Source organism: Natrix helvetica (assembly GCF_964273705.1).
Source record: "Natrix helvetica genome assembly, chromosome: 1".
NCBI classification, from domain to species: Eukaryota; Metazoa; Chordata; class Lepidosauria; order Squamata; family Natricidae; genus Natrix; species Natrix helvetica.
In genome coordinates, this window is record NC_138548.1 from 298,759,754 (window position 1) to 298,768,404 (window position 8,651).

The following is an 8,651-nucleotide window of genomic DNA, read 5'->3' on the forward strand; positions in this document are numbered from 1 at the left end:
GGGGGGTGCGGAGCCTCCTGCAGCCGCTGCTACTGGTTCGCCTGAACCGGAGAGAACTGGCTGAATACTACCTCTGGGGAAAGGTTTCCCTATCCAGTCATGTCCAAATCTAGGACACTGTGCTCATCTCCGCTTCTTGGCCAAGGGAGTCAGCATTGGCTGAAGAGCTGTGGTGGCACAGTGGTTACAATGCAGTATTGCAGGCTAACTCTGCTGATTGCCGGCTGCCAGCAGTTCGGCAGTTTGATTCTCACTGGATCAAGGTTGACTCAGCTTTCCATCCTTCTGAGGTCAGTAAAATGAGGACCCCAGATTGTCTCGGGCAATATGCTGACTTTGTAAACCGCTTAGAGAAGGCTGTAAAGCACTGTGAAGGGCTATATAAGTCTAAGTGTTATTGTTATTTTCCATGGTCATGTGGCCAGCATGGCTATATGCCAAAGGTGCACAGAGTGCTGTAGCTTTCCCACCAAAATGATTACCATCTACTTGCATTTGCATGCTTTTGAACTGCTAAGTGGGTAGGAGCTGAGACAGAAATGGGAGGTCACCCCTTTGTGTGGTGCTCGGGTCTCAAACCCGGGCTGACAGCTTTCCAGCTGACAAGCTCAGTGTCTTTAATTGCTGAGCCATTGCATCCCCGATTTTTACCTTCGTTAAAATGCAGCTTTAAAAAAAACAACACTTTATTACATCTGGATTATTAATGGCTCTGAAGGGTTGAAATACTACATTAATACTTTCTGAAAAGGTAACTCAACCAATTAATACAGTCTGAAGGGGAAACATGATAAATTGTAGCTAGAACCTGTTATTGCCTAATTTAGAGAACACCCCTGGTGCTGATTTGACTAATTTTGTACAAAAAAACCTGGTTACAGCAGGGGTGTCAAACTTGTCACGTTATTGTCATGTGATGTATCGCGACTGTTAGATATTAGCATATATCGTAGTAAGTCTCCCCTCTGGTCCGCTGCTACAGCGGGAAACAGGTATCGTTCTGATTGGTCGACGGGCGTACCCGATCCCTATAAAAGGGGAACCCTCCGACCACAGAGCAAGCTGGATCATTACTACTATTAATAAAGAGCTGTTAAGTCACTTCGTGTCCGCAGTCTGTCTCTCGTTGCCCAGATCCAACAGCGACTTTCCCCCCTTTGCTAAACCTAGCCAGCGCATGATGCATCCAGCCCATGGGCCGCCAGTTTGACATCCCCGGGTTATAGTTTCAGATGTTGCATGAACTCAGCCAGCTGTGGCTCATTCCACAAAGTATAGGTATGCTTTAGTGCAGTGGTTCTCAACCTTCCCAATGTCGCGACCCTTTAATACAGTTCCTCATGTTGTGGTGACCCCCAACCATCAAATTGGTGTCTTAGTTCCTAAGACCATCGAAAATATGTGTTTTCCGATGGTCTTAGGCGACCCCCGTGAAAGGGTTGTTCAACCCCCAAAGGGGTCCCGACCCACAGGTTGAGAACCGCTGCTTTAGTGCAATGTGTAAACCCAGCCATTTAGTGAAATGATAGGTGATCCCTCTATTCAGATTTCCAACCTCGGGGCCATGATATGATAGATTATAGCACTGATAATTGCACTGATAACAGCACGGCTTTAGAGGTGGGTTCCTACCGGTTCGGCCCGGTTCAGCCGAACCGGTAGTGGTATGGCGGCCTGGGTTGCTGGAACTGGCAGCGACCCAGGTCTGCCACGCCCCCGAACCGGTTCCCCGGTTGCCGCCATCTTGTTTTTGAATTCTGCGCATGCGCAGAACAATTTTAATTGAATGGCGCATGAGCACACAGCAAACCGGCAGTAAAGCCAGCCAGAACCCAAAACTGCATTGCTTCATTGTTTAAATGAGCAGGTTTGCTTTGCTGTTTAAATCTTTACTGCAATCTACTTAATCCAAAAGGGACTTAATAAATGTTGATGAGACATTACTTATCAATTAACTTATTTTTCAATGTCAGAAGGAAAAGTCTTTAGCCAATGGAATAACCAAAACTTTTTAAAAAAAAGTTATGCACCCTGACAAAAATTACCTTAATTATTAATAAAATTGGGATTGGTATGAGTAACAGGATTCCTAAGGCTCTTTATAGACATTCTTAACCTAATCATTAAAAGCAGGACTCTAAAGAAAGGCATTAGTGGGGATAGCAATAAAAATAGACTTAGCCAGGCATTTCCCATTGTATCATATGACAAACTGATCAGAGAGTATATTGTAATTTTGGCTCCTTCTTTTATTAGAATGTCTTGGAAGAAACTGGCTGCAGAAGGAGGTGGGTTTAGTGTTTTGACTTTGTATTTTTTTCTTCTTCTAAATGAAAATAAGTACAGTTTCTTAAGCTAAAAGTAATCTTTTGTTTCACAAGGACTTTGGGAGATAGTCAAATTGGGTAGAGAAAGGTACAAACTATTTCCAAATATACAGGAGGTATCATAGAATGCCTGGGGTGGGAGTGGATCTCACTAGTCATCTACTCCAACCCACAATTAATCATTCCCAACACGACCATCTAAATCCCTTGGAAAATCTTTAATAAAGAGGAGTCTACCATGGTTCTAAGCACCGCCAAAGAAGAGAAAAGTCTTCCTAATTGTCAGACATAATCGCATAGGGTTTTCTTTCATTTTGAAACAGAGGACAGGCTTCCTTCCTCTTTCATGTGAAAGCTTTTCAGATATTTGTAGACTCCTGCCATATCTCTGCTTTGTCTTCTCTTTTGCGAGTAAAAACATGTCCCTTTCTTTAACTATTCTGCCTAGGACTTAGCTTCCGGATCTCTTATTTCCATGGTAACTCTTCTGAGCCTGCTCCAGCTTTTCTGTGTCCTGTTTAAAGTGTGTGCCCTAAACTGGACAGAAGCCTTACCATTGCAGAATATAAAGGAAACACTTCCTTGGAAGTACAGTTAATCTTTGACTTACGACCATAATCAAACCTGCAATTTCAATTGTGACGGTTGCAAAACGGGCCACCATCTGACCATGCCCGCTTTCACAACCTTGTTCGCTATGGCAAACACAGCAGTCATAAAGCAAATGCCATGGTCATTAAGCATACACTGCAGTTGTTAAGTGAACCCATTGTGCTCTATGGGGTGTGTTTTCCTGTAAACCAGAAGTAAACTCCAGCTTCTGGTAAAAATGTTGTAAATTGTGGTCACGTGGCTGTGGAATGCTGCAAACAGACATAAATCCATATTTATCTGGGGGTCAGATAATCTGAGGGTCATAAGCTCCTTTTCAGAGTGTCTGTTATAACTTTGCATAGTCACTAAGTGACTAGCCGTAACTCAAGGACTATCTGTAATGCTTTTGTTAATGTAGTTCAGGACTGCACCAGCCTTTTCACTGCTTCCTAACATTGCTTCCTCACATTCACTTAGTGCCATCTCCTGCACTCCTGATCTTTCTTGCTTCTGTTAATACTGAACCACACAGGCCAGTTTTACACTTAGAATCCCTGGTTGTATAATTATATAAATATAATGATGAGAATAGCTGGGAATTGTAACCAGGTCTACATCTCGGCCAAAATTAGGCTGGGGTGGGTGGGATTCAAAATCACAATTACTATATATGTATATTTTTTTGTTATATTTTTTTTCTTAAAGGAAGAGGAAGATATATGTTAAAATTAAAAATGTACAGTATACTGAAAAGTAATTATAAATACCAACAACATAAAATGGAGCTCGCTCAGAAGCTGAAATACATCAAGTAAATGAGATGAAGAGTGAGAAGTAGAGGGGAGAGGTGAGGGAAGAAGAGAGGGATAGGAGAGAGAGGGGGAAGAGGAGGAGAGGAAGGAGGAGTGGAAAGGGGAGAGAGGAGAAGGAGAGAGGAAGGGGAGGTAGAGAAGAGAAGGGTGACAGAGGGAAAAAAGGAGGTAGAAAGGGAGAAGAAAGTGATGGATAAGGTACAAATATGGTGTATGGAGAACAGAAGAGCCAATAATTGTTTTTGGGAGTTGATGGTAAGATGAATTGATGTAAACATTTAATAATACAATACAATGTTGGCTATGTAATAGTATACATGTGATTATATGTTATGAAAATGAAAAAATAAAAAACTTTATACAGAAACAAAAAGAATCCCTTGTTGCGTTCGCCCATTACACTAAGATATGGTGTTGTTTGGTTAGTTTTGTTTTGCATAATATGTATTATCAAGTCAGTATGATTTATAAGTCACAATTCATGGCTTCAATTTTCCCACTGTGGTTTATTCTACAAAGCACCATTAAACTAAGCCACGATTAGGTCGATGTGTGAACATCCGTGGAAATGTGTCACCTTCTCTTACTGAGAGCTGCTGTGCATTTGTCCTATGTCTATTAGCGAGTGTTTCCAAGGCTAAATTTGGAAACTGCAAATAGTGAATGTTTCTAGCTTCCACACCCTTGCCTCTCTCTGAGTGCAATTGGAGAACTCCAATAGACCCAAAGTGGTCTGTGCTCTTGATTGTTCTGGAGATGCCCACACCTCCCTTTTCCTCATTATACAGCTTAGCTATGCAAACATAGATGCATACCATCAAGGGGCTTGTAACTTGGGCAGGAAAAAAAAGGACTATTACATATTTTTCCCCTTAATTAGTTGTTATAAATCTTAGTACATTGTCTGGTTTCCATACATTGATGTTTATATCACATCTTCGAAAACACTAACATTATATTATTAAAATAGCTTAGACTATTGAGAATACAAAAGAGAGAAAATATTGTGCATGTGTGTGTGTGTACAATACCGATTAAAAGAAAAATGTCTATTAAAAATATGTATTGAAAGGCAAAGAGAAACAGAGCAAATTTAATAAGAATTACAAAAACATAAAAATAAAGAACTACTGGATTTCTAAGTCATTCCTTTTTATATATCTGCTGACTTACAATATTTGTCGATATTTGGGCTGCCTTAAGTAGTCAGACTGTGAGTGATTATGTTTGCCCTGTTGTGTGATGTGTTGTATGTGTGGGAAAGAGATATTAAATGTTAGCTGCCACAGAATCAGAATATTTCTTAGTGGCATGCTTAAGGCAAATTTGGATACAATAATTAATGTTACATGTCCTTTAAATATGCCTATTTAATATGCAATCTGTCTGTTAATTATGAGCAGGTTATGTGCATGTCCCACATTTCTGTTTAATACTGCATCATATCAAAGCATTTGTTATTTGCTATTCAGCTTCCAACTAGGTTGAAAGATTGAATTTTCGGAATTTTCGGAACAGAATGCTTGACCTCTGATAACTAAGACAAAAGTGAATAATTTGTGACTGTTAGTGAATTCTTACACACATCACAGCTGAACTTTCTTCTGAGCAAACCCGCATGGGGATGAAATTTTAAGCTCTCTTCCTAAATCCACTGGCTACAAAATCTCCCTAAGCATTTTCATGTGAATTAACCTGCATAAGATTGCATTACCCATCTCCCAGTTCTATGAACACTAATTCGAGAAGCGTAAAAGACATTTTAAAAGGCATTTTGCTAGTTTAAAAAATGCTTCCTGACATGAAATACTTTCAAATTCTAACAGGGAGTCCATGATCTTCCATACTTCTATAATTGTTTTACACTGCTTGCTCTCTTTAGTATAAGAAAGTATTGCCATGAAGTATAAAAGTGCACCTCAATCTCCTTGAAATGGAAAGATTATGCATTCCAGTAGTGAAGGTTCATATACATTGATATAGTGTCTAAACAAATCTATCAGTTCCTCAAACCAGTTCATATAGTGATAAATAAAGAGAAATGCTTAACGCAGAGAACTAATCCAGCATTCTTTCTATTAGAATTCCATTCAAAGAAATGCAGCAGAACTCACCTGTCCTGATGATTCCTATATTCAGTGCTTGCTGTTCAAGAATGTGTGGCTGTCTTCACAATACCCGCTATTCTGTCTCAAACCAGCGGCGTTTACTGTAAGAGTACCCAAACACCTGTGAACTGCAGAGACTCCAAAGTGGGGGTGGAGTGGAGAGGCTATGATGTCATTTGAGACAGCATCCATTCATAAAAAGGAGTAGAAGCTGCTAATTTGCAAATCGTCTGTCTCAGCCTCAGCCCTCTTCTTTGATAATATAAAGAGGAGTGAGATCTGAGGCCCTCTTGCGGTGAACTGTCTGTTACTCCAACTTTTCCAGAGACATGAAAAGGAAACTTGGACCTTTGCTCATGATGATCCGTTATACATAATGTAGTTCATGATGAATAATTAAAAATATGCCCTCTAAGCTACTTACATATAATCAATGAAAAAAAGAAGTTCCTATCTCCAGGCTGCCGCTTAAAAGACATGACCCAAAAGGAAATCAGGTGGAGGAACAAACAAACAAATCCAAGAACTAATTCTGAACATTAAATAAATCTGATGGTTATCTGCATACAGTTCAAGACCAAGAAGCGCCTACTTCAGCTGTCCTTTGCTACATGGCTATGGAAAGATGACCAGGCTTTTCAGGTAAATGGCTCTACATTGAGAAAATGCCTTAGTGGCATTTAAGGGACTTTGACGTCTGGGCTATTTCATTTTACTGATGGGAAATCAGAGGTCTTAATTATGTTTCCTAAGAGTGGAATAAATTATGATATATTATGATTTAACTGTGGATTGTTGAATAAACCTTAAATGTTCATATATGTTAAGCCAAAACCGAACTGCTTAACACTGGGAGTCCAGATTGCCCAACAGTGCTTTGAAAATGATGCTTTTAGAGCACTGGTGCAAAATGAATAATGCGATTTGCATGTGTTCACCTACTGACAAATAAACTGAAATGCATCTTAAATATATTATTATTAGCTCAGGGTTCCGAGAAGATAACTCTGAAAATAGAACACTACTGCGCCAAAGGCTAGAAAGCAGAAAACCATGAGTCCCCTGGCCATTCCCTACCCATGAAAGCCAGCCAGGTAACCTTGGGCTAGAGTCTCTCTCTCTCTCTCTCTCTCTCTCTCTCTCTCTCTCTCTCTCTCTCTCTCTCTCTCTCTCTCTCTCTCTCTCTCTCTCTCTCTCTCTCTCTCTCTCTCTCTCTCTCTCTCTCTCTCTCTCTCTCTCCCTCCCTCCCTCCCTCCCTCCCTCCCTCCCTCCCTCCCTCCCTCCCTCCCTCCCTCTCTCCTCACAGCTGTGGGGAAAATAGGAGGAGGGAGGTATCTTGTACTCAATTCAAATTCAATTCAATTCAAACCTTTATTGTCAGAGTACAACATGTGTACAATGAGATTGGCTGAGCCTCCCTTCATGCACCCCCCTCCCAACACAATACAACTCACAGTGAAAGACAAAAAAATCCCTAGCCCAGTGAATCCTACTAACAAACACCCAGTCCTATTGCACCATGTGAACTTATTGCATGTTGTGCTGGCCCCGCAAGTCAATCGTACTATGTTGTTGTAAGGTTATTTTTCATTCAGGAGTCTTAACAGCGCACAGATAAAAACTATTCATCAGTCTGTGCGGCTGCCTATGCTTCTATATCTTCTTCCAGATGGGAGGAGAATAAAGAAGGGCTGACCAGGGTGTGAGTCGTCCCTGAGGATTTTCGTCACTCTCCTAAAGCAGTGAGCCCCAGCAATGTCACCTAGTGGTATCACGGGACAACCCACAATGTTTTGTGCTGTGATTACCACCCTCTGTAATGTCCTTCTATTTGCGACTGTCAAGCCAGCATACCACACTGTAATGCAATGAGTGAGGACACTTTCTATTGTGGACCATTAAAAGGAGGTCATCAGTTGTTGTTCCATTTTATTTTTTTGCAAGACCCTGCGGAAGTGGAGTCTCTGTTGGGCTTTCTGGTATATGTTTGCACCTTGAGCAATTCATAAAAATAATAAAGACAAGGAAGAAAGAAAGAGAGAGAGAGAGAGAGAGAGAGAGAGAGAGAGAGAAGAAAGAAAGAAAGAAAGAAAGAAAGAAAGAAAGAAAAAGACGGACGAAGAAACCAATAAAAGAAAAATCAGGATATAAAACTGCTTGGATCAAACCAGGAAATATACTTGTTTCAGGAAAAAAAAATCCAACACATCCCTAAATGAGAGGTAACTGAGTTGTAGTTGCGATGGTTCCTTTTTAAGCCTTGTTTTCTAGTAAAGTGATCCAAAATGCATGAATTTGCAATTTACAGAAATATACAAAGATGCAACACAAGGGGAGAGCAGAAATGCATACGCATAGACAGAACAAAAGAAAATATAGGCAGCCTATGGTAAAGTAATTGGAAAGATATTCCAGTATCTAGCATCCAGGGTTTCCAGAAACGCTCTGCATTCTTTATATTGCTTTCTAATTGTTATTGATATTTGTAGCCACTAGAGGTCAGTCCATTCTTACATTTGGTATTTTTCCAACTTTCTTTCCATCATAAGCCTTACTCTCATCATAATATCTTTTCCTACAATTCTCTGTTGCTTAATTTAGACAATGAATGAAACCATGATTTTGGTGTTTGGGAAAACCCTGTGGCGAGAGTCAATGTCATTCTGTCCATTTATTTCACTGCAGAAGAGAGAAACCATCCTATTTTACATGTTTGTCTAAGTTGACTTCTCCCCAAGTGAAAATGGGATTTCACACTTCGGAAAGAAGAGAGGTTTTGGGCAGAGCTCATAAGCTATACTCTTCATTAA

General features: G+C 40.4%; 1 protein-coding gene across 3 annotated transcripts in view; it reads right to left on the reverse strand.

The window, feature by feature from the left end:
* Positions 1-6,069, reverse strand: part of LOC309382497 (semaphorin-3D-like) — a 65,282-nt gene extending 59,213 nt beyond the window's left edge. For all 3 annotated transcript variants that reach the window (XM_081934069.1, XM_081934071.1, XM_081934070.1), the window contains exon 1: positions 5,848-6,069. The gene's annotated coding sequence lies outside the window, so the exon portion shown is untranslated. The remainder of the gene's footprint in view (positions 1-5,847) is intronic.
* Positions 6,070-8,651: the final 2,582 nt, after the last annotated feature.